This window comes from Cupressus sempervirens, chromosome 8, assembly GCF_028749045.1.
Source record: "Cupressus sempervirens isolate cs-2001-9-10 chromosome 8, ASM2874904v1, whole genome shotgun sequence".
Lineage (NCBI taxonomy): Eukaryota > Viridiplantae > Streptophyta > Pinopsida > Cupressales > Cupressaceae > Cupressus > Cupressus sempervirens.
This window is the reverse complement of record NC_143125.1, coordinates 487,642,377-487,668,320: the sequence shown is the minus strand read 5'-3', so window position 1 is coordinate 487,668,320 and position 25,944 is coordinate 487,642,377. Positions and strand designations below refer to the sequence as shown.

The 25,944-nt window shown below is 36.4% G+C and overlaps 1 protein-coding gene across 2 annotated transcripts in view; it reads left to right on the top strand.

Annotated features, from left to right (window-relative positions):
* The window catches only part of LOC149543330 (protein serine/threonine kinase), a 228,814-nt gene that overhangs the window by 102,995 nt on the left and 99,875 nt on the right, over positions 1–25,944 (top strand). The gene's annotated exons all lie outside the window — the stretch shown is intronic.

Below are 25,944 nucleotides of genomic sequence, written 5' to 3'. Positions count from 1 at the left end.
GTGTATCATCTTCACAAAACGCATAATGCTTTCCTACCAATAGTGATGATTTGTGCTTCATACCATGTTGAGGTTTGGGGTGAGGAGGAAGTTATACCATTAATAATTATAATCTTCTTCTTCCAGTTTGAATTCCTCACTAACTCCTTCAATTCTTTCTGCTTATTCCTGGCAATATTAATTCCTTGCTGAGTGAGGACTGTGGCTTTGTTCTTTTGGTGTCGGGCTTCTTTTTTGTGGTCAGCATTTGTTGTTTCTCTCCTATTCTTCTCATTTGATGTATCCAATGACCATCAATCCATTCATTAACATGCTGCGACCCATTGCGGTTGAACTCATCTTATTCCCCTTACTCTATGCCCTCCCATGTCATCACTGTGCTCCCATATTTTGAAAATGTTGTTGTACTTTGTCACATTTAAACATTTCATGTGTATCATCTTCACAAAACGCATAATGCTTTCCTACCAATAGTGATGATTTGTGCTTCATACCATGTTGAGGTTTAGGGTGAGGAGGAAGTTATACCATTAAGACTTGGGAAGAAGGAACTTGGGCGGGGGGGGGGGGGGGGGGGGGGGTATAATTCCGAGGAAAGTATGGTGGAAAATGTTAGGGCATGGGGTTTGGGACTACCTCATGGTAGGTACCCAAGAAGAGGGAAGTCTTGACATTTTTGACAAATAAAATGGAAAAGTGGAATGAAAGTGAGGGTTGGATGAATGGCATTCTATGATGAGGAATCTATCATTCTTAGTAATGAACAATGGGAAGTTAGGGTAGGTGGAATAGCATGCTTGGTAGGGAAACTTGACTACATTGGCTCTTTACATGGATTTATATATTTTAACCTACATACTACATAATCAACATATTTGGAGATTTTGACAACTGCAACATATTACAGGCTCATGGGGAATAACAGTGGATCGCTCCTAAGCAATTTCGATCAAGGTAGACTCACTTAAGACTGTTACAAGCTAGGGTTGCTGTTGCACCAAAAGATCAGCCTGCTAATGCCCGATACAATTGCTAGACTTATAGAACACATGAGGCGGTTAAGTGATGCCACGAATCTCGAAGAGGAACGCTGGTTGTTAGTCCAACAATCCCCCCCTAGCATTATCTGAGGAGATTCAATACTGTAACCAAGCTCTAATCCTACTTGTTACAAGCTAGGGTTGTCGTTGCACCAAAAGATCGACCTGTTAATGTCTAATACAACTACTAGACCTATAGAAGAAAGGAGGCGGTTAAGCCATGTCATGAATCCTGAAGGGGAATGTTGATGGTTAGTCCAACAAAGACTTTTTAAACTGGTTATAAATGAGTGACAATTAGGTCAAGACACTCAATAAGAGAAGAGACTCAAGTCAAAATTGAGATCATAAGATTGAGTCCCAATACTGTATATTATTTTGTAGCTTCGTAATTTCTTGTTCTCCTCAATCCTACATTTGTGATGAGAGGAAAAGGAGAATGGAAGGTGGTTTAAAATTTGTATGGATGAATGTGTGCAAATGATCTTTTGAATGGAAGCAGTGTGAAATACATATAATCTTCAAATTTTGACTTTATGGATTTGTAGAGTTTTGGCAGCCACTAAAATCTACACACAATTCTCTCACCAAATACAACTTTATAAGGTCACGGTACATTTGATTATGAGTAACCTTGTCCATAAATTATGTTCATAAGCATGTTATAATGAGTTTCCATCAAGTAGATGTTAAGAGAGAGCCCTCTCAATGGATGCTTATTTGGTGTGAGAATCCACACAAATATTAAAAATGGCACACCATAGCCTATTATTTTAGCCAATTTTTTTGATTTTTTTTGTGGGCATTGATTTTTTCTGAACTCGATATTATGTTTAAATATGCTTAATTTGTTTGTTGATTGATGAACTCATAAATGATGGAACTTGTAAAAGAGGCAATTTCGTGTTTGTGATAGACTGGCTTATGGTTGGTCTTTACACAGAATTACAACTCCTTTTTATATCTTTGTATAGTTTTGTCACATTGCTCCGTGATTTGTAGTGTTTTTGGTGAGAGAATTGTCTATAGATTTTAGTAGCTCCTAAAACCTGCTGAAAAGGAAGAAAGTAATAGTAATGGCTCACCAAAATGTCCAAGAATATAGAAGAAGTTTTCATGTAAGGCAACATTACTAGGGAAGCTAGTGATGATTCCAGAGTCAGAATGCTAGTAGATTTAAGCTTTTGGAGTTATTCTCACAATTTTGAACTTCTTAGTTTTTAATGTAATAGTTTATAATACTAGACATAAGTGAGCTAGTAAACTAAAGTCTTGTCAAGATTTTTAAAGTGAGCGGTAGTTTCTTGAGGGTTTTAGGGGATAGTATGAATACATTAGCAGTATTATCTCTAAGATTTAGAGTCTTCTCAATCAGATTTTATAGGGAAAAGTTTTTTGTTGCCCAATATTCAATTTTGCTTAAAGAGCGTATGCTAATTTTGCTAGATGATAAAGGCATTGTAAAAGGTGCATTATCTATTGAAATTAATGCCATCTTTTATAGGCATGGAAACACATTCACATTGCCTATCATGGTAGAACCATTACTACTTGTATTGATGGATAGGGTTTTGGGGGTTAATTGTGGAGGTTGGAGGACCCACCAATGCATGGAAGTTGAATCACATCTTGAGTTAGCTATTTGTTTAGAGATTGGGTAATATGGTTTGAATATTATTTTGCTAGCAGTGTGCTGTTGCATTTCCATTTTCTGTAGTGCATGTTGTCAAAAAATTAGGTTTCTCACTCTACTTTGATGTTCTACTGCATTGTTTTCCTGTTTTTGGTTTCCAGCTCTTTGGGTTTTGATGTAGAGTAGTATTTTAGAAAGAGGTGAAGTCACATTGTTTCCTACCTTTTGATTGATAGTGGGAAGGTAGGTCCTTAGGATCAATGTACAAGTAGTGATCTCTTGACTTTGTATTATCTTAATTTGTGATTAAGATAATCCACTAGGGATGTTAGTTATCTTGCCTAGTTCGTGGCAATTGTCAAAGGCTTGTTGAATGATGCACTTTCTACATGATTGCATCAATAGGGTTTAGGATGCACAAGTTTCGTAGGGGTCGCTATTGCGAAGCAAAAAGTTAGGTACTGAGATGATTCATAGATGCTGACACAAGTTGATTTGTTCCAGGAGATAGGGTATTGAGTTAAATAGTGATAAATTGGGTGGTTGACCAAATTCACAAATATTCTATTATATAAATTTACCCCATTTGGATTGATGTTTTTTTGGCATTTGTGATATTTTAAATAAAAGCATATATTGTGTTAATATAATGTTTGTTTGAATGCCATATCTGTTGGTTTAGGTTGTTGGTAGTTGACTCATGAGAGTAAAATTGGACAGCTCTGTAGAATCTATCATTTTTAATAATTTTCCTATCTAGATATATGTTAAATAAATTAACATTCTATCCTATGTTATATTTAACATTTATTTGCTTTCCTGTTCCAATAATAGAATTACTTTAGAATTTTCTTGTGTTTTTGTGGGTTTTGTAGAACAGGGGGATGGGGAAATGGGTTTCCGGGACAGGTGTTTTTTCCTTCAGTGGAGCAGGGGATGATAGTGGGGATGACTGTATAAAAAACTGGGAAATTGTAAAATACATAAGGAAATTTTAAATTTCATATGAAAACATGGATAAAGCATGGTTATTATATATGTTATAGAACTGATGTCTGTATGACCCCAATGTGGATCATATTTGAATTTGCTAACAACTGGTGATCTAATTTTCTGTTTTCAGCTTCTTCTATTGACATTTATAGTTTTTGTATTTTTTCAGATTTTTCACATAGCAAGAGATACTGAAAATGGATAATGAAACTAGTTATCTATAAATAGAACTCAACCCTGAAATTCAATTACCGAAGATATTCATCATTCATTGTTGAAATTCAATGCTAAATTTCAGACAAGTTACAATTAAGCAGTAGAGGAACCTATGGGAAATGGTATTGCAAGATAGCCACAAAGGCATGTGCGAACAAATCTCTCTGAATGTAGCACAGACCAATAACGCTGGGAGTTACGTCCTGCTTGTAATGTCAGTCTGGCACCTTCAACAGTAAGCTGCCAGCAGCAAAGGAAATTCCACGACATGCCCGTGGAGTATGAACAATGGCAGATGCAGAATCACGCTCAGATTGGGCTATCAATAGCAGGTCCGTATGGAAGGAGGTAGGTGGCCAGTATGCAGGCCCTCTTGCAGAGAATTTTGTCACCCAAGGTGTAATTGCAGCTCAGGAAATAGTTGCCCAAAGTTGGATAGATAGCATCCCAAAAATCTGCAAATGCAACCCAAGATCGCACAACACATACAGTGCCCAATAACAGGATATACAGGCGCCAGAACTTGCAGGTGTAAACAGGGTTAAACTGCTCAAAGATTCCCACTTACAACCAGATGCTCAACAGTGAAACACTACAAATGCAATTTGGTGAAAAGAATTCCCAATTGCAGATGCAATGAATGATATCTCCACAATTCAGTGTCTTCAAATTCGTAAAACAATTGCAATCACTGCTCAATTAATAATAATGTCGTCTTAGCAATAACTTGAACAAAAAGAAGACACAATAATTTAGATTCAACAGGCTCAGTCTTAATCTACAATACCTCAGAGTAGTAGATTAAATGCAAAACTCAGTCTTCAGCAACCTCAGATTAAACCCTTATACCTCAAGTAAGGAATTGAAATCCCCAGACTGAGAACCCTCACAAAATACAATAAAAAGAAAATAGACAATCAGATGGTTTTCTCTCCAAATGGACTCATTTATAACAGATTATGGCATTCGGATTCTTCTTCACACTTTTCACTTAAGAAGCTTCATCTACACAACTCCATTTTATAACATTAAATATCATAAAGTGCCTTTATGGTAAAAAGCCCTCAATACTTAATTAATAAATATGAACTCATCTATTAAATAACCCCATCCAATGTAGACGACGACCAACTGCCAGCGCCATCAACTGCACTGCCAAATATGGCAACGTCCCAAAATAGACTCACTAAAAATAGAATGTCCTTAACTGAGACTCTCAACTCTCACTGTCAGTTCACAAGGGTCGTGATGATGAGCTGATATGGCTTACTGTAAAGACTCACCAAAAATGGGGACATTAGAATCATCCCTCCCCAAGATAGCCCGTCCTCAAGCAATTTGACAACATATTGAATGCTAACCTCCACTTGGATCCCATATGAAGAAGCACGTGATATCTTTGTCATCATTGAACCAACTGTATACCAATAGTATCATCAAAGCCAATAACATAACGTATAGCATAGCACCCAAAACCTACGCTGAAGATGTATAAGTTAAAGCACCACCAGAGGACAACTCCATAGGAGATGTCAACATACTCTCCTTCACTGTATCCACTCAAATATCCTTCCAACAAGTGAACTTAGGCATAGAGAAAATCTACATTGGATGTAAATCCTGCACATGTGGATCAAGTATGAGACTGTAAACATTCATCACTGTATACACTCTGTTGCCACTCTGGTCATCTCCATCAAAATCCTCAAGCTGCCAAGATGACTCTGCCTCAACCTCATCAATATAAACCCACATGACATGATTTGCTGCCCCTCTTTGACTTCAATGTGTAAGTGTGACCTTTAGAGAAAGCCCCCTTGCACGAAAAGAAAAGTTGTCTCCTCCTTAGGTTCTCTCGTGAAGCATCATCAATCCTCCCAACCGCCTTCCCCTTGTCCTCAGTAATTGGCAAGGACTCCTTATCAACAAGCGGAGGTACATAATACTTCGAATCAAATTTACCTTGAGAAGATGACTCTAGATCCCTAACTTTCCTTATCATCTCCAACAAAGTAGAGGGGTCCAATTACTTAACCCATCCACAGAGAAGCTCAACTAGTCCCTCCATAAACAACATCACTAGTCTATGCTTTGATATATCATAGACCATCACTGTGAGCCTCTAACTCACTAACGTATCCTTTAAGCCCCCAGATAGCCTCACCTTGAGTCAACTCTTTAAAATACACCTCAGGATCCTTGTTATCAAATCTCTCGTCATTGATCCAGGAACTTGTGATAGGAAGTGATTTGATCATGATGAAGTGAAACCAATTTGTGATACCACCAATCGCGAGCAACTCCATCAAGATGCAACACCCCAAATTTGATATCGTCCCCCTTAGTCATCAAACAAGATGCCAAATATGTGTCGAACTTATGGACTTGAGCTTGAGCTGTCACTCTACCACTACCATTTAAGTGCTCCAATGTCATCTTATTAGCCACCTCATGTAAATTAGTCTATTGAGGTCTCTGTCTCTAAGGTGCAAGATTCACTCTATAGTGCTCCTGCTTCTGTGTGAGGAATCTGGCAAAATACAAATACTGCTTGATTGCCTATTTAATGTTATCTTTTGGGCCCTCAATGGAGTTCTTAGCTTTTCATTCTCCGAAGGCCAAGTGGAGAAATAAGTAGAAATAAATTAAATTAAAGTCAATAAATAAATAAATCTAAAGGTGACTTTATATTTAATTGATTTAAGTTTCTAGAAGCACAACTAATTAGTGTATTGGAAAGGGGGAAGCTTCTAGAGAGTGCATATTATAGAAACACAACTAATTATTGTATTGGAAAAGGGGAAGCTTCTAGAGAGCGCAATTAAATAATATTTTATTTCCTTCTAGAAGGGTTAAGGAAAAGAATAAATAGAGGCGAGAGCTTCATTGTTAGGTATCCGATTATTGTTAATTGCATTTGATATAAACTTGGGAGAAGAAACTAAGGGTTTCTGATTTTAGTTAGCTATTGGAGAGGGTCAATTCTTCAGTGTTGTAACCATTTGAGGTGGTGAAATATCCATTGAATTTGGCATTCATGAGAGCTTCATTTTGGAGTTCTATTTGTGCTTAAATTGGAGAATACATTTATTGCTAGTTGTTACAATGCTGTGATCAGTGACATGAATAGTACTCGTGCTACAGTACTTGGCTTGATTATGATTGTGATGTCATCTCCTTCATTGGGTGATTTGTATATCAGGTTCTACAGTCTTTGCATTATTTAAATTGGTCATTTGGCATTGTAAAGGTGGCTGTCATAAGTAGCTGTAGATGCATGTTTTATATCAGATTTATAATGTCATTTCTACTCAGTTTTTTTTGGGGTTGCAAAGCCAAGAGCCTTGGAATATTATGTTAAGCATTGAATTAGAAAATATCTCACTAAAGGAGTGATAAGTTGCAGGTCTATATATTTGATGTAATGTGCATATTTATATCTTCCATGATTGACATAATAGTATGCATGGCAAGTGTTTGACAAAATACCAGTTGGTTGTAAGTGCACATTTTTCATTTAGAATTCATCTATATGCATTTGAAAAGCCAAAAGAGAATTGCATATGGTTTTAGTTCTTTTCTTAGATATGGTAGTAATCAATTGCAGACTTTTAGATTCCCTTTGATATCATTTCAAGCAATCATAATCAGTCTGAAACTCAAAAACAAGCATAGAGATTGTATTGGAAGTGTTTGATAATTTTTCTTAACCTACAAATCAATAAGTTGAGGTTCAAATTGACAAGGGATATTATAGTGGTATCAGAGCTTAATTGCAAAGTGTTTGACAAAATGTCAAACAATTGAATTTGAGAACAATTTGGTGTTTGATGGAGTTATAACTAGTTGGGGTTATTAGATTGGTATCAGAGTTTGCTTGCAAAGTGTTTGACAAAATGTCGAACAATTGAATTTGAGAAGGATTTGGTGTTTCACAAAGTTATAACCGGTTGGGGTTATTACAGTGGTATCAGAGTGGTTTCCTTCCATCTTGTGGGGTAGGAAATTTATATTATTGTCAAATTTTCTGTTGCATTTGGAGTGACTAGCACTCCAACATTTTTTAGCCATGGACAGACATAGGAGGATTGACAGTTCAAGAAGTCAGTGGAGTAATGACGAAGTTAGTGCGAAAATGAATGCTTTGCAGGAGAGTATGGAGGGACTTAAGCTTCATCAACAGAGATTAACGAAGAGCTTGTCGGATCTAGAGATAATTGAAAGGGCAGTGAGATATATGGTTTCCACCTTTAGAAGGCCAACATTGAGGTTGCAGGGAAGGAAGCTTGAGTTTTCCCCAACAAGAGTCCCTGATGCAAATGTACCTATATTTAGTACAACACTAGCTAGTCCTATTTGCAGAGTTGATGATGGACTTAGCGATACTGAGCTTCAACAGGGTGAGGCTCCCAGAGTTGTTGCTACAGTTAGTGCAAAGACAGTTGATGCAATTGTTACCAATGATACTTTTGGCTCTCTCGAGGACAGGGTTATTATTGGAGATTTGTATGTGAGATCTCATGGTGTTGCTACAGTGCAGGAGGTAGTTGCTTCCTTAGGTGGGACAGAGGCACGCATAGAGTCACTCAGCTGTGATATTGGTGATGTGGGTGTTTCAATGGAGACAGTAGATGTGAGTTCATGCTCTAGTATTATTTATTCACAACCTAGCATAGAGTCATGTGTGCAGAGTTAGGTGACAATATTTGAGGCTTTGTCAGGAGATGTTGATGCAGATAGTATGGATACATCTGATGATCCATTTGATGATGCTATGAGATGTACTTGGTATGACACCCCTTGTCAGATATTGGGTGATGACTTTGAGGAGGTTTTGGATGAGTCCCAAGATGGATGGTTATAGGATCTTACTATTGAGGCGGAAGTTGAGACATGCGAGGAGATTGATATGGCAAGGGCTTCCATTTCTTCGGATGAGGAGTTGGTTGAGGTACATGGTAGTTGTATGTCAGATGCAAAATTGTGTGAGGAAGATAGCACCCGTATGAGTGATCTTGTGGTGGAGAGTTTTGATTCAGTTTCCTATCTCAATGTAGTTAGCGAGACAAAGAGCTTGCATAGGAGTCAGGGATTATAGAGGTATCATGTGACTTGATAGCTGAAGGTGAGTGATAGTAACATTTCTTTAGCTCTTGAGCATTATGATGCTATCCGTCAGATGTTAGCTACATCTGGTTGGGGTGCTCCTATGTTTGATGAACATGGTGATAGTACTCTTTCTCTAGCAGAGGTTCATGCGCTTCGAGAGGCTGTTAGGATCTTGAAGCATAGTTACTCTCAGTTAGTTGCTAATAGGGATTACCTTCTGGAGTGGGGTAGCAACTGCTATGAGATGTTGTTAGGAAAAGAGGAGGGGGTGCCTGAGCTCACCTGGGAGCTTGAGGTGACCATGGACTCTCTTTAGTATACTCAGTTGTCTCTTTAGGAGTCATAGCCACAGTTGGATGGCATTATCGTGGAGTTAGAATGGGTATACTTGACACCAGCCCCAGACTCTGTTTAGTTACATATTGTAGTTGGTGGTGAGTTTGCTTCTACGATTGAGGATGAGGAACGTGATGATGTGGCGAACACATTCGTCTACGATATGAGTGTAGTATGTACAAAGGAGGTGAGAGTATCAGTGGAGATGGGCTCTCATGGTGATTTGCTTCCTTCTACTGGAAGTGAAACAATTTCTTCTTTTCATACAGCTGGTAGCATTGGACAATTGGCATTGTCACATTTTCAGAGGGATCAACTATGGATTGTGAGGGAGCAGATTGATGCTTCCACATATAATTTCTACTGTATTGAGTCATTCATGGAGTAGAGCTTGGGTTTGCAGGAGGTTTCATACAGTATATCTGAGGGTACTCTTATTTGAGGCTCTCGTGCTATACGACGATTGGCGAGGAAGATTCTAGAGACCTTGGCTACAATGCTTCCCAATAGGGATTTTGTGGTTGGGTTTGTTGAGAGGGTTGCCCAGGATCCTGCCCGACCAACAGTTCAGAGTTAGAGATTGGAGCCATCTTCTGATTCCCAATTTGATGATGATGAGTATTTGACAGCGATTGGGAGTTTTTATTGGCATTACACTGTGAGGAGTGCTCATCACTTTTCTTTTGACCCATAGCTAGAGGACTTGGTTTTCAGTATTATGGATGGTGACAGAAGGTTTGGTATTCATTATACCTACAAAAGGCGTACTTCTTCGCCAAGGGTTGAAGATTCTAAGATACAAGGTATTGTGAAATAGTTGGATGTGCTAGTGAATGAGATGAATTGAAATCACAAACGGATGACCCAACTAATTTCGAATCCAAGATTTGAGCAGAGCATGATATCGCTTTTTTGAAGAGCGAAATGTGATGACACAATTGTGGCTCCATATTTGCAGGACATTTCTTATGAGATACTTGAAGAGCACACGATTATATTGAGGGGGGGGGGGGAGGGTGAATTAGTATAATAAAAAATTCACCAATTTAGAACTTTTATCCAAGCAATAACTTCAAATGCTAAAATGAACAATTATGAACACATTAACACAGTGATTTACGTGGAAACCCAATGCGGGAGAAAACCACAACAATAAATGCTTTTATATAAACTTTGTTCTTTTACAATGATTTGTAGGCTTCAACCTACTAGAGGCTACAGCCTCTATGTTTATGAGCACTGAATCACTGGAAGCTCCAACTCCCACACTTCGCAAGCTCCGACCTACAGGAAGCACCAACTCCCTCTACTTGTCTTCGTGAGCACCAACCCACTGCACAAAAACTCCTTTTCCACCTTAACTATGTTGCTTGATTCAACTGATGATGGATACTTTAATCACTACTTATATTTGTTGTTTATATGAATGCTTCAAATCTGCATATTCCCTTTTTGATTTACATCTGTATGTTCTTCTTTTATGCCTTCATTATTTTCTGCTCAAATATATATATTTCTGTCTCTGCTTCAGCAATCTGCTCTACATGCAATCTTTTAAAATATATCTTTACAATGATTTTCTTCCACTGATATATCTGTTCTTAAATCTTCTCTCAACTGCTCATTGCTTCATTTGCTGCCTTGCTCTGCATATATGCTTTTTTCTTTTTATTACCTTTCTCTGATATTCTATATTTTTATATATTCGTTTTTCATTTTTTTCTTACTTCTTGAACTTCTCATTATATATCTTTATTAGTAAGGGGGATCTGACTTTTCAATAAGTCATGTCTCTTACAAACTATTTAATAAAATAACATTTTATTAAATATACCATATTCTTTTGGTATTATATAGTTTTTTCACTTAATATTTTCATATTTTCAAATCCGATTATCTTAGTATTCACCAATTATTATTGTTGTGCCACATACAAAAGTATTTGTTCATTTCTGCTTTTCGAATATTTATCAGTCTTCCTACGCTTATGCAACAAGATGTCCTTATCATTCTTGTGCGATATTGTTACTTTCTTTTGTGACATGGAATATTATATTACTGGAGAGCATCTTTTATCTGACCATTGCTCATATCAAAAACCTCACCGCTTCCATATTCTCACCATCTCTAATACCTCCGCTGCATATATATCTATCGTGATGGCTTTAGTCAAATGTGATCGCTGTCAAATATTCCTGCCTTCCTCTTATATAAGAATCAAACACTTAACTGCCTGAAGAATTGATTATTGTTGTAGACAAATATATTAAATACACTTGCTCAAGATGCCAACGCTAATAAATCCTTTCAATAATACCTTTGTTTGAATGTGTCACTGCATATATTCTTGATTGCTGTGTAATCACATGAATAAAATATTTTCTTTGTCTTGTATACTTTGTCTTCTTGCCAACCTGTTCCTGTGTATCACATTAACTTACTGATTGATTTATTAATATTTTAATGATAAAATATATTTGTCTTATTGATATTTGTTTGACTTTTCTGAACTGACATATCATATTGCCACCTGGACATATCTTCCCTTCCACTAGGATTGCACTTTTAACAAAGAGCTCAAACAGAACCATATCGCACTTTTTATAAGAAAACAACTTTTCAAGGAAACATTCAGAATTCTTTGTTTATGGATAAGACAATAAAATTTGTCTTTTCCTTATTTTGTCATTTTCTGCTGTTTGACTTTTCTAATTTTGTCTTACGTATTTATCCATTTTGCTGTTGTTATTTACTGCTGTATATACTTCTGCTTGGTGCATTCTATATAGATACAAATATTGTGTCTATTATTATGTCTACATTCTGTGGAGTTCGTCCTTTGTATTTGTTACTATATATTACATTCTGATATGATCGACCTTCACACTCTTACATTCAGATTCCCATCATTGTCCTCTGTGTATTGCCGACAGACACTGCTTAAATTCGTTCTTCGTCCGTAATAATGACACTTTGACTTGCTATGTTATCACTCTCTATCAGGCTTCTTGAGTTGCTTCACATTATTGCTGTTGACTATGGTAAACTTTTGTACTGTTATAACTGGTTGTACCTTACTTTTATCATGCATTGCTACCTTAATCAGAAACTGCTGAGTATATCGATTTCTAAATAACGATATCTTTAACTAGATCTATATAAACACAAAGAGTTCAAATGCTATCTTCAATTTTCCTTTGACATTGATAATCCTGATACTTGTAGTTTTGTTCATTCTCTTGAGGTCCTTTGACATCAATGACAATACTTCCATCAATCTCCCCCTTTGTCATTGATGGCAACGCTTCCTAATCTCTTTTGGCTCTCCTCTTTATAATACTTCATGAGTTGGGCACAATTGAGGTGGAAGGTGATGAGAATTCATGTTCAGTTAAGTTAGATGATGCATTTGTTGGCATGAGTTCCCCGGATCATGTATTTGATGGTGATGTAGCAATAATGGGAGTAGGAGCATGCGAGGATACTGTCATATTAGTAGCCACTTTTGTGTCAATTGAATCATCCAACGAGGAGTTTAGTAGTATGCATGCAGTTGTTGATGTGTGTTCTGATGATGGCGCACATGTTGATGATTATGAGTTTTCATCAACTACAGATTCGGTTTAGTTTTCTATTGTGGCAGTTAGTGTTGTTCCTGTGTCCATATATTTTGATGTTTCTACACCTATTGTTGTTACAGTTGGCATGAGTGCATATGGTTCGCCTGTAGCTACATCTTTTTCAATGCATGTTCAAATTCGGGTTCGATTCCAAGTTCGAAGTTCGAGAACTGGTTCACAAGTTTGTCAAAATTTTGGAAAGGGGTTTGGGTTCGTTAGTACAAAACATATAAAAATTATAAAAAATATATGTATATATACATATTTATGAAGTATGAGTTAGAATTAGAATGTAGCATAGTAGCATAAACACATTTAAATAACAAAAACACCATAAAATTGTAATCATAGTGATCTTACCATCATATAGTCATAGTTCTCATACAATAATATAGTTCAACATCAAAGATTCAAAACATTAAAAATAAATTGTAGCATCAAGTTCAAGTATCATTGTTTCACATTCATTGTTCAACTAATGGAATAAAAATCTATTAATATTCTAAGTTCTTCAATCTTTATCTTCTTCTTCATATTCATCTTCTTCTCCTTCTTTATTTTCTTCTTCTCTAGCATTAGTTGACTCAACAATAGAGCTAAGACTAATGGGATCAGCAAGAGCAACAAAGCTGTTGGCATCAAATTCTTAAAAAAATGACAATGAGAGGCCACCAAAAGAATTTCGTAATAACCTTTTAGGGTTGTGGATGCCAACAAGTTAATAATTTTTGCAAAAAAAACACTTTTTTGCCATCCGAGGGGCTCAAAAAGCGTGTGGTTCTAACTAGGTTCGAACTTTGTTCAATTTTTTTGGTTTGGTTCACTCGAGTTCGAACTTGGTAACCAACAGGCAAAAATCAGAACCCTGGTTGAACCAAGTTTGAACCGAACCCGAACTTTGAATCAGTTTGAACTTCTGCAAGCCCGAGGGGGAGGTACCTGTGCAACTTAGTTAAAAAAATCTATTTAAACTCCTTGTAGTTGCATCTTAGAAGCTTGTATTGGTGCATTATACCAATTTGTTGCATGTAAATGACTCCTAAGAGCCCGTTATACATTTAAAAGGCATGTAATGACTTCTTAAAAGCTTGTTTTGGGTATTTTTATCAATAAACAACCTTATTCACACATTTAAATGTATAAGAAAAGCCTATTTTTAGGGCTGACCAGAAAAAACAGGAAAAATGACCCAAGTTATGCATGCATTTGCAACTTCAAAGCCTATTTTTGAGCTAGGAGGTTAAAACTGTGTGTAACATGCTATTTTCCGAACCATAATTAACAATTATATTATCATTGAAAATATGTTGCTTTCCATATACTTATGAAGGACAATTATAGCAGATATTTTACATATTAATATGAAAGAGGATCAACGGCTATAACAAAATAACTGAATTAACTTTAACTAACAAATAAAAGAGTATTCATAACAAACCATTACTTGATGGAAAGAGAGATCATTCAATGCTATCTAAATATGAAGAAATGCTTGCAACAATTAACTAGACTTGATTTAGTACATAAAAGAATAATACCTGATAATTGTGAAGGCTTAAGAAGCAAATCCTGACTTTGACTTGTGCAAGTCCAAACATTTGGTGGAGAGGAGAAGCATTGTCAAAGGCACAACCTCACAACCGTGGACCCTTTATCCCCACACAATCTTAACTGGGAAAGGCCCTCGCTGTGTGGGATTAGGCATTGGACTCCACTTGTCCTACCACCTAAGCATCCTAGTGTTAGAGCGTCAGCTATACATCCAGCTAGGCTACAAAGTCCTTCCCATCAACCCATCTATCCTATTGCAAGCTATCTTGACCTTTAGCGATCATAGCAACAAGCATGCCACTAACCTACCTTGGCCAAAGATTTCCATGGGCATTTTAAACCCAATCACCCACTGCTCAACTTGACAAACAAGACCTATACCTATTAACCACAATGAGATGACTCATTTTTAATATATTTTCTTATGTTTATTTACTTTTTAGTTTGTTATCGAATTCTGTCTCTTGTCTTGTAGGTATTACCCACAATTCAATTGTTATCAATACACATCCTTCATCTCAACCTTGCTGGTCATGCTCGATGAATTACGACATGGCTGTCTATAAAACTTGGATAATCTTTGTTACAACAGTCAAATTCTCTGCCCAAGTTGGGCCTTTAACAGATATTATAATAAAAAGGTTCATGACATCTCCTAAACAATATTGTTAACTCTCTAATGGTGCCTTTTCTTATCTCAGAGGCATATGGATGATACTCTTGTAGAAGTATTGCACAACGCTAGTATTCTTCCTTAATTATTTTAAGTTCTAAAAAAAAAATCGTGAAAATATACAACAGATAAATCAAACCAATTGCATATACTTAAGCAATCAAACCTATGTAAACAAATCGTTCAATTTCGGACCCTAGTTCATCTGGCTCTTTTTATGTTATTAAAATTCATTCAAACTACAAGTTTGAACCTCAGAGCCTTCACTCATAATAAATGAGAAAAGAGAAGTGCAAAAGAAGCGCATGACTTGGCTTATAAATAAGAGGTAATGTCACCCTCGGCTGCTTGGTTGAAGCTTCCTAGTGCCTGGCACAACTCCTTGACTGTATAAATCAGAACTTATAGTTGTGGCTACGAGCATTGGTTATAAAGAAAAAGAGGCTTGGAACGATCTGCAGTTTTGAGAAGTATATATTGCAGGTGTAGAAGAGAAAATAATAGAGAGTTGCAAGGGTCGACTCTTGCTTAAAAGGACATAAATCACATGCAAAGTGATAATCGCAGGCAATAGAAGCAATCATAGATAAGAAAACAAATCGCAAATATGGAAGCAATTCACAGATATCAAATGGCTAACTAATCTTGTGTGCCTTAAGCAATGCTCCATTCACAAGTTATACTCTCGGAATGGGGTTACAAGCAAGATGATCGAAAGGTAGCAAACATTAGTGACATTCTTGGCTTGAATATTCAAAAGCCATAATGAAAGGTCCATAATAATAATTGGCTGATGGAAAAAGAATAATGATTTAGGCCGCTCGAAAAAATATGAAAGGCTGATGGAAAAATAACATTGACATAAGCTGGAAATAATAATAACTTTACTCTTTATGCTTTATTATAATAGTGCCTATTATAGTTACATATATTTGTGTGCGTATGTATACATATCCATATATACACGTATTACTCTAAATATATGTATTTTTTGTATACATTATATTTTAACTTTATGTATGCATACATGTACATCATATATGAATATACACATACATGCATATATATATGTATGTATACGTACGAATGTAAGCAAGTATTGTGGGTACCACTATACTAGAACATGTTTGCAATGCTATAGCACGCATTAAAACTAAAAAATGACCACTATTGATCCAAATGTATGGGCTGGAAATGCCATTTTTTGGGTGTTTTTAACAAAAACGTGCCCTTTCCATGTAAAAATCTGGGTCCTTTTTGCAAAAAACTGGCTCACAAATGCAAATATATAGGTTGTTTTTGACCTATGAATGTAAAAGCATCTTCCTTAAATGTGAATACATGGATCCAAATGCAAAAACATGAATGAAAAATGCAAAAATGTGAATGAAAACCCAATTTTCTGAGCGCTTTTAGGAAAAATGTGCCATAAGAATACATGTATTTGAGCTGTTTTTGGCTTGGGAATGCAAAATTGTGGTCTCCAAATGCATTTGCATGTGTTGAAATACCAAATCAAGGTCTATGGATGCATTTACATGTAAAAAATGTATTCATATGATGGCTGGAAGTGCAAATCGCACTCTCAAGAGCTTATTACATATTTAAAATATATAATACATGCCATGTGTTTGGACATATTTGGCTTTGGAGTGCAAAAATGGGGTCTTGGAGGGTGATTACATGAGTTTTGAATGCAAAATTGGATTCTCCAAGACACATTACATATAAAATCCATTGGTTGGAAGTGCAAATCGCACTCTAGGAGTGCATTTGCATGTTTTAAAATTGTAAAACAATGCAAGTTGTGCAAAAACGCACTCTCCAAGCCTCATTACATATTTTAAAAATATGCAATATGGGCAAACAATGCAAAACACACTCTCCAACCTCATTACATATTTTAAAAATATGCAAACATGTAACATGCATTTGACAAATTTGACCTTGGAAGGCAAAAACGTGGACTCTAAATGCAATTACATGTAAAGGAGGTTTTTTTATGCAAAATGGACTCTAGGAAGTCCATTACATGCATTTTTAGTGCAAAATGCACTCTTGGGGGTCCATTGCATGTAAACATGTAAATGGGTTGAAAAATATGTGTATGCACAACGTAAGTGATAAATTAAGGATGTGTCCAATTGATTTTTGAGGGAATATCACTTAATTGGGTCAAAAGTAACATTTACACTATATAATTAATATATTATGTGCAAATATCATTTAAAAAAAGTAATATTTAACTTGACTGTTTTGAATAAAACATAAAGTAACTCAAAACCAGTGTAACGAGACTCAGACTCGGCAAGGGTAACTTGACTCGTGACCCGGCTCGGCGGTGACTCGGCAAAGTGAAAAAACCTCAAAATTTTGAGATTTTTTAGGATTTAAAGAACATTCCATGCACCCATTATTGAATAAAGCGCAAAGACACAATAACATCATTAAATAGAAGATAATTTGATCATAATGCACATGCCACATACTTAAAGTTAAAAACTTAAAACTTAAAAGTCAAACATCGATTACATAAGTATAATACTACAAAGTTACAAACTTACAAAGGTAAATTGCTAAAAGTAAATACTATATTACTAGTAATTAAAGTCAAACTAAGATAAATCCATGCAAACCATCAAAATGTATATGTATTATCATTTATGCATTATGAAATCCAACACATCAAGATTCAATAGTCATCATCAAATTCAAATGTTCCAAATGCTGATCATATATTAAGTTAAACTGTTAAATAAAAAGTTAAAACAAGACTATAATTCTATAGCTATGGTTCCTAGTTGGAGTCCTCATCATCATCCTCATCCTCGTCGTCATCCTCATCATCATCATCATCGTCATCCTCATCCTCATCCCCAACCTCAGCCTCAACCTCAGGCTCAGGCTCAGTATAATCTATAAAATGCCTCTTAGTAAGGCGTCTAAGGTAGGTCTTGGATGTCTCAGTAGCCATAGCATCAGCTCGTGAGGTGCCTCTAGGATCAATTGTACTCTCTGCCTCTGGCTCTGCCAATGTCTGTGAGGTGCCACTAGGAACAACTGGAGCTCTTTGGTCCTCTGCTGCCATAGCCACAGCCTTAGCTTGGCCCTCTCTATCTGCCTGGTCAAGCCATTGTAGGTCCTCATCATCAAAGACAGGATCAGTAGCCTCAGTGATCCAATCAGATTTTGGATCAACCTCCTCTAGAGTAATCGGAGAGGTGTCACTATCCAAAATCTCCCTAATCCTAATGCGCAGGTTGTAGTGCACAAAGACTAGACTATTCATTTTTTGCACAGACAACTTGTTACGCCTCTTCGAGTGGATGTGCTTGAAGATGCTCCAGTTGTGCTCACATCCAGAAGCGCTACTTGGCTAGCTCAAAATGCGGATGGTGATTTGTTGAAGGCCCAAACATTTGCCACCATCTATTTGAATTTTGAAAAAAGAAAAACAAAAAAATATTAGTCTCATTTCAAAATTTGAACTTTAAGTTTAAAACTAGAAATTTAGAAACTAGATTGTATAAGGCTTAAGCTGCAATCTTTACCTGGCTGCAATTTTGTACGACCTTATTTGCAAATTTGACTTGAAAAAATGGGCCCTGATGCATTATTATAGGCATCCATCTCAAGCAATATATCTGTGGGATTAGGGGACATCTTCGATATCATTGTGTATACGCCACTAAGAACCTCCTCATCTGCCTTGAAATCATCACAGAAACGGTATGTCGGATTGAGGTAATAGGCTGCTGCGTGGATGGGCTTATGAAGCTGATTTTGCCATCTTTTATCAATTATGTCCCAAATAGGGCCATAGTTTTCCTCAACTCCTACATATTTGGCCTTAATAGTCTCCTTGACCCTATCCATGCCCTCATAAATGCAGCCCATAAAGGGCTTCTCGCCATCAATAACTCGTAGGAGGGCTACAAGGGGCTCGGTGATCTACAAAACAATTAAACAAAAAAACAATTTAGTGAATGATGAAAATTTGCAAAGTTGCACAATGAAAATAAAACAAAAATATGTATGAGACAAATTAATTTATAAAATTTTAAGACTTAAGCTTTTAAAATTTAAAATTTAAATTTTAAATCACCTCCACAATCTTCGAACATGGCTCCCAAAAATCATCATCATCATAAATGCATTTTGTTGCATCTATCCCTGTAGGGCTGCTCGCAAAGGAGGAGGAACTCCATTCTGGACCAACAAACATTCACCTCAACTCTAACCTTGAACTCAGCAAGGATTTTAGTGTGATAAAGATAGAGGCAAATCTTATGATACCAGAACGAGCCAACTCCTTTCCTTTCGTGTATTTCCTCATAGTGCTGAGGACCAAGGCATGGATATAGATGAACTTACAAAGATTTTTGGCCTTGGTGACACATGATTTCACCCATACAAGCTTGCCAATATCCTCTAACATGAGGTCGATGCAATGAGCCGCACATGGAGTCCAAAAGATGTTTGGGTGTCTCTCCATCAATAGTTTTCCTGCAACAATTTTAAATTAGTTAGTAAACAATGAAATTTTTTGATGTATTAAAGAAGTAGAACTTAGAAAGTTAGAAGTTAAAATTTTACCTGCAGCAACATAATTAGCTGCATTATCTGTCACCACTTGGACAACATTGTCTTGCCCCCCTCCCTTATGACCTCCTCAATAGTCTCACATAAGAATTTTGCATTTTTCACACATGAGGAAGCATCTATGGACCTCAAAAACATGGTGGATCCTAAAAGTGAAAATTAAACAAAATAATTATCATTCAAGAATCAATACTCAATAAAACAAAATTTTCGTTATTCAATAATAGTATACATTAAATTTTAGACTTCAAGAAGTAGAGCATGATGAATTACCTCCGCTAGAAACAAGAAAATTTAGGAGGGTTCTGAACCTCCTATCTGCCCATCCATCTGTCATGATGGTACACCCCTTTTGGCTCCAAATCTTTTTGTGGTCCTCCAACTCAAGTTTCATCTCCTCAACCATATCTAGCAAGAGGGGGCCACTCAACTCATCTTCAGTGGGGGCTTTGAACCCCGCACCACGGATGGAAACTGCATCAATCATCCCCTGCCAATAAGGAGTCCTATTACATTTATAAATACATTTTAATTAGCATATTTCAAATTTTCAACATCAAGTTAAAAGTATAAAATTGGATATAAATTTTAAAACTTAAAATGTAAAACAATCAAATATAAATGAAGTTGAAAACTTGAAGTACTTGGCTGCTATAAATGGAATATTACAGAAAAACCAAAACTTGAAAATTGCTCTTACTCTAGCTTCATGTATCTCCCTATTCCAACCCATGCTCTCAAGTGAGGGTTGTGCACCAGGAGTGGCACGTGGTACAAAAAAGTTGTTCAACTTACTAGATTTTCTAACTCTAGGACGAAGAATAGCAGCACTACTAGAAGGGGCAGCAGCAGTAGCATCACTAGAAGTGCAAGGAATAGATGTAGAAGAAGCACGAGCAACAGAAGCACTAGGACGATAGGGGGGACGGGAAGAACCTTCTCCAACACACCCTACTGACTCAGAAACATTTGCAGATGAGTGTGGAAGGGAACTAGAACCAATTTGAGCTAACTCTTCTAATTGTTTTTTTTTTAATTCTTTTTCTTGTTCATATTTTTCCAAGGCTACATAACAAAAATGTTGAGCCTCAATAGTTGCAGCTCCACAAGGCTCAATATCATGACCACGTAAGCCAACAATATGGTATTTTAATCTATTTATCCCCCCACTATTAATGGTTTTGCAAAATAGGCATTTTGTTTGAGTTCTCTTTCTACCCAAAAATTCTATGGTGAACTTCCAACACTCATCTTTTTTGTTGCCTTTAGAGAGCTTGGGTTTTTAACCTCTAGAAGCCATTATGACTTAATTAAAGAAAAATGTAAAGGTTGCTGCAATAAGACATTTTAGACCAAATATTACCATTTCAGCATTGCATTTTATGAAGATCTAAAGTTATTAAAAAACTCATAAACAAACAAAAAAAATTCATGCAAAAAACCCATAAGCATAGACAAAAAAATCATCAAAATCTAAACAATCAAGTCTTACCTCTTTGAAATGCTTTGGGAAGTGTTGAGAAGAGCTCCTATAAACTCCTTGATGATCTAAATGCAAGCTCCAATGTCACAAATGCAAGCTTTTCTCCTCCTCCTTTCAGCTGGTTGCAAAACAAGAAAACTCTATTTCTCTTCTATCTCTCTCTCTCTTTCTTCTTTTCACTATAGACTATTATGAGAGCCCTTTTAGGGTTATATGAGTGAGAAATGTAAAAAAAAAAATTAAAAAAAGTTGCAAAAAAATTATATTTTAATGGTCGAATTTTTGCCTGCCGCAGCCAGGTCAAGCTCAGTTGGGTCAGGCGAGTCACTCTGTGACTCGTGAGTCACGCGAGTCACTCCTCGTGACTCGCCGCTTGCGGGTCACGAGTCATTGTGACTTGGCGAGGTCAGCGCGACTCGCTGACTCGTGTGACTCGCGTGACTCGCCGCGAGTCACGCTACCCTGCTCAAAACTAAATCAAACTATATAGTTAATAAAGTCACTTATTTGAAAAATTTAAAAAACAACTCAACATGAAACTAAAACATAAAGTGCTCTATATTCACTTAAGTGATAAAGTAACTTAAAACATAACATAAAGTCAATTTAAATTATATATTTCAAAAAGTGAATGTCAACATTAAAATATAATATGATATTTTAAAATGTGCAATTGTATCTCGAGGTAACACTTTTTAGGCACTTAAATTGTCATATCTTTGGACTGCTAAGCCTGATGAAGCCCTAAGATATACTGAATCGAAGGGAAAACTGAAAGTAAGGTTTTGAGCCAAACTAAAAGACCAAAAGCATACAAACACAAACCCAAAAACGTGAAAAAGAACGTTGAAGGCTTCAAAAATCAAGCATAGGCTCAACAAACAAAAAAACTAAAAGGACTTGATGAAAACCTATAGTAAAAGGGAACATTATGTGAATTGGAGTCGAGGGGTTGATCAATATTAGACAATTAACTAATGAACTATCTCAAAGAAATGCGAAACTAGTTGAAAAAGTTTCATACTATTACCTACATTTTGTGGGGACAAAATGTAGGACAACTTGCTTTGTCTGGGGAATGTTACTCGTTTGTTCTTGAAAACGACGAGTGACATAGAATCCAATTCTCTAAGTGCCTTTATCCATTCCGTTGGATTATAGAGTCAGGCAATGAAAAACAAAAAAAGATCTAACGTGTTTAGAGCAAAGCAAATCTAGCTAAAATAAAACAAAAATGTGCAAACACACTTATTAAAAACAAAGAAAAACATACCTTATTAAAACTAGCAAAAAATGCAAATTCTCAGATGAAACCATTTACCGGCTCAACAAAATAGCTACCTTTTCTCAATAGCTTACAACACCTTGCATGTTCACAAGCAACTTGATATTGATGGAATGCGAACAACTAGAGAAATGATGTCAGTGCCTGATGTAAAGCTCTCGAAAGAGATGGAAGAATTCACCATTTTGAGATGAATCGTGTGTACTGCTGCTCCACGATAGATCCATGAATTGAAACAGCTCCTTTGGAACTAAACATGCTTCTTTGACTTTTTTTTGAATTGCATTTTCATGCTCACATTCATGTGGAATGCCCAACTTTCCTTTGGCCTCCAACCAAGCAAGATGTTAGATTGGACATCCTATTGATCAAACAAATTTTGTACCCTTCTTGCCAAATGCAACTTGCTTAACTTGTTCATCAACCACTAGCACTTCAGGATGTTCAAGAAAACCTTGCTTATGTGATTTCAATAACGACATGACTACATTGCTTGCCTCAACATACTGCTCACAAACTTCTAACTTGAGTAAATCTTTATTGTTTATGAGAAATTCCTTTTCAAGCATCAGAGTAGAACATTTATGGAAAATGTTCTCAAGTTGATGACCTTGAGACACAAATACATCATTTTTAGTTTGATCAGAACTTGCTTGCATATCCCCTTTTATAATGTGATTATTTGAAGAAAAAATTTCCTTCATTTTTTCATGTTTGGCCTTCTGAGACTGTGTGCACTAGATATTAGAGTTGCTAGCTATGTCTTCTTTGTTTTCCTAGAAGAGAATAGCAAGATCACTAGCTTCAGATTTAGGATGCTTCACTGTTGTCTTTGCTAATGGTTCCTCAATTGCAAGCTTCTTTGATGGTGAAACCAATTTATGAGGAACAATTGGAAGAGACCTCCTTTGTACATCTTCGTCAGGAGCGAAGAAAACGTCTTGAGTTATTTTCTTTTTGAGGGCAAGTAACTCATTTACTATCCTCTGCACTACAGGATCCATTTTTGTGTTGGAAGAAAATGAATTGGAAGAATGATGACTTTCTTCAAATCCATCTCCTTCAATTCTTATCTTCCCAGCTACAAAAGATCATCTTTGATTTCAATTGCCAATGTCTGTGTAGCTGCAAGAGTATCTAGGGCTTCTCTTCTTAATAGAAGACTTCACGAATTTGAGCACTGACAAAGTAACACTTCAAATTGGCAGTTGTAGGTTGAGGAGCAACTGGAATTCTTCATGCCTATTTGTTGAAATAAGAAACAAATTCATGCATAGGCAAATGAGATAACTTCTTCAACTGAGCAAGTTGGGCCAAGAATGAATGGGCATCTTCAGGAGGCTTGAACCTTTCCTCAAACTTGGCTATGAGAGTAACCTAATTTGTGATAACACGTGGGGGTAAATGGTAAAACCAATCAGCAACCACACCTTGTAGAGTTTCCATGAACAACCTTATAGACACGTCCTCATATCCAACAACATGAACACCACATGCTATGTAGAAAGCAGCAATATGCTCATTAGGATGTTGTTGTTCATCACTGAAGAATTGGGAAAATTCTTTCGCGAGCCAATAGAAAGATCATGTAGAGGTGGAGCTATAGATTCAACAATCCAAGAGCATTTCCCTAAGGACCTTGGGCCATTTACATGTCCTTGATAAATGCGTGAAACAATTTCAAGAAATAAGATTACAATGAAAAAGGACACGGGTATGCATCAAATGAAAGCATGAGGCTCTCAAATGCGCGTTGTATCCCTAGCAAAGTTGCCAAATTTTGTTGGGTGGATATTTCGCAATTGAGAATTTTGTGAAATTCCAGCCACAACATGAAGATAAAAACATCTTCCAATGAGATTGGATCTATGAAAACTTTGGGATTTGAATTACAATGATGAATCCATGAGGGATGAGTTTTCAAAGTATGGATTAGATACTTATGAAACACATGATGGCTGGAATCAAACCAGAAAACATATGTATTTGGGTGAAAAGGGCTAAAATTGGACTTTCAAGGGTGGATTGCATGTGGGCAAAGATAGGCTTTTGTGGATATGACCACGAATGCAAGTTGGGATGCATATGGATGTGTGCAAATGGTGACTATGCTGTTTAAAAGAGTGACTTTCTACCAAAATGCGTTCTCTAGATGTAATTACGTGTAGTCCGGACTTAATGTAATTATGTATAGAGGTTCGAAAAATGAGATTTCATGTAAATGCATATGAAGGATGGAATTACATGTAATTGCGGATGGAGAGTGAGATTACATGTAAATGTGGATGGAGGATGGAATTACATGTAATTTCATATGAAAGGAATGGATGCAATGTGCTTTGGCATGTGTTGGTGAAATGGCGTAATGCTCTTGCATGCAAGGTCGGAAAGTGGAATAGTGAAGAACAATTGTGGATTCTTGGAAAAGAACCTTAAGCTTTTCGAAAAAATAAATATTAACAAGCAACAAACAAAAACCAAGTACAAAAAAACAACACACCTTTGGTTTTTGACCCAAACATGGCAAATACCAAGCTACTTTCCTATGCAAATTCGAAATTGGAATTTGGGGAAATTCCAAACACCTGAAAGTGAATGTTTTCATCTTAATAAAATTTGCACTTTACATGGCATACATTTGGAGAAATGTGCAATAACAAGCCATACTATGCATGGAAATAGCACGATAAACATGAATTGATGAGCAAAGTTGAAAATTTCTACTTACGTGGAGGTCAAAGAGCCAAAATAGGAAGATTGATAGGTTTGAAGACATTCTCCTCCAAATTCGAATCCACAAATAACTAACTTGACTTGTTCAATCTTGCAAGTGATGGATATTGATGAACATTTAATGGACGTTTTGCATATGGAATATCCAAAAAGGCGGTTAAAGATCACTTGAACACAAGTCGTTTTTGCTAAAAACTCCAAGAAAAACCCATTTTTGTCAAAAACATGGTCTCAAGATGCAAGGACATGAAATGTTTTTAGCATGGGAATGCAAAAACATGATTTCCAAAGGCAATAGCATGCATTAAAACTCAAAAATGATCTCTATTGATCCAAATGTATGGGCTGGAAATGCAATTTTTTGGGTATTTTTTAACAAAAACGTGCCCTTCTCATGCAAAAATCTGGGTCGTTTTTGCAAAAACATAGCTTACAAATGCATATATATTGGTTGTTTTTGACTTGTGAATGCAAAAACATTTTCCCTAAATGCTAATACATGGATCCAAATGCGGAAACGTGAATGAAAAATGCAAAAATGTGAATGAAACCCCAATTTTCTGGGCGTTTTTAGCAAAAATGTGCCCTAAAAATGCATGTATTTGAGTTGTTTTTGGCTTGGGAATGCAAAATCGTGGTCTCCAAATGCATTTGCATGTGTTGAAATGCC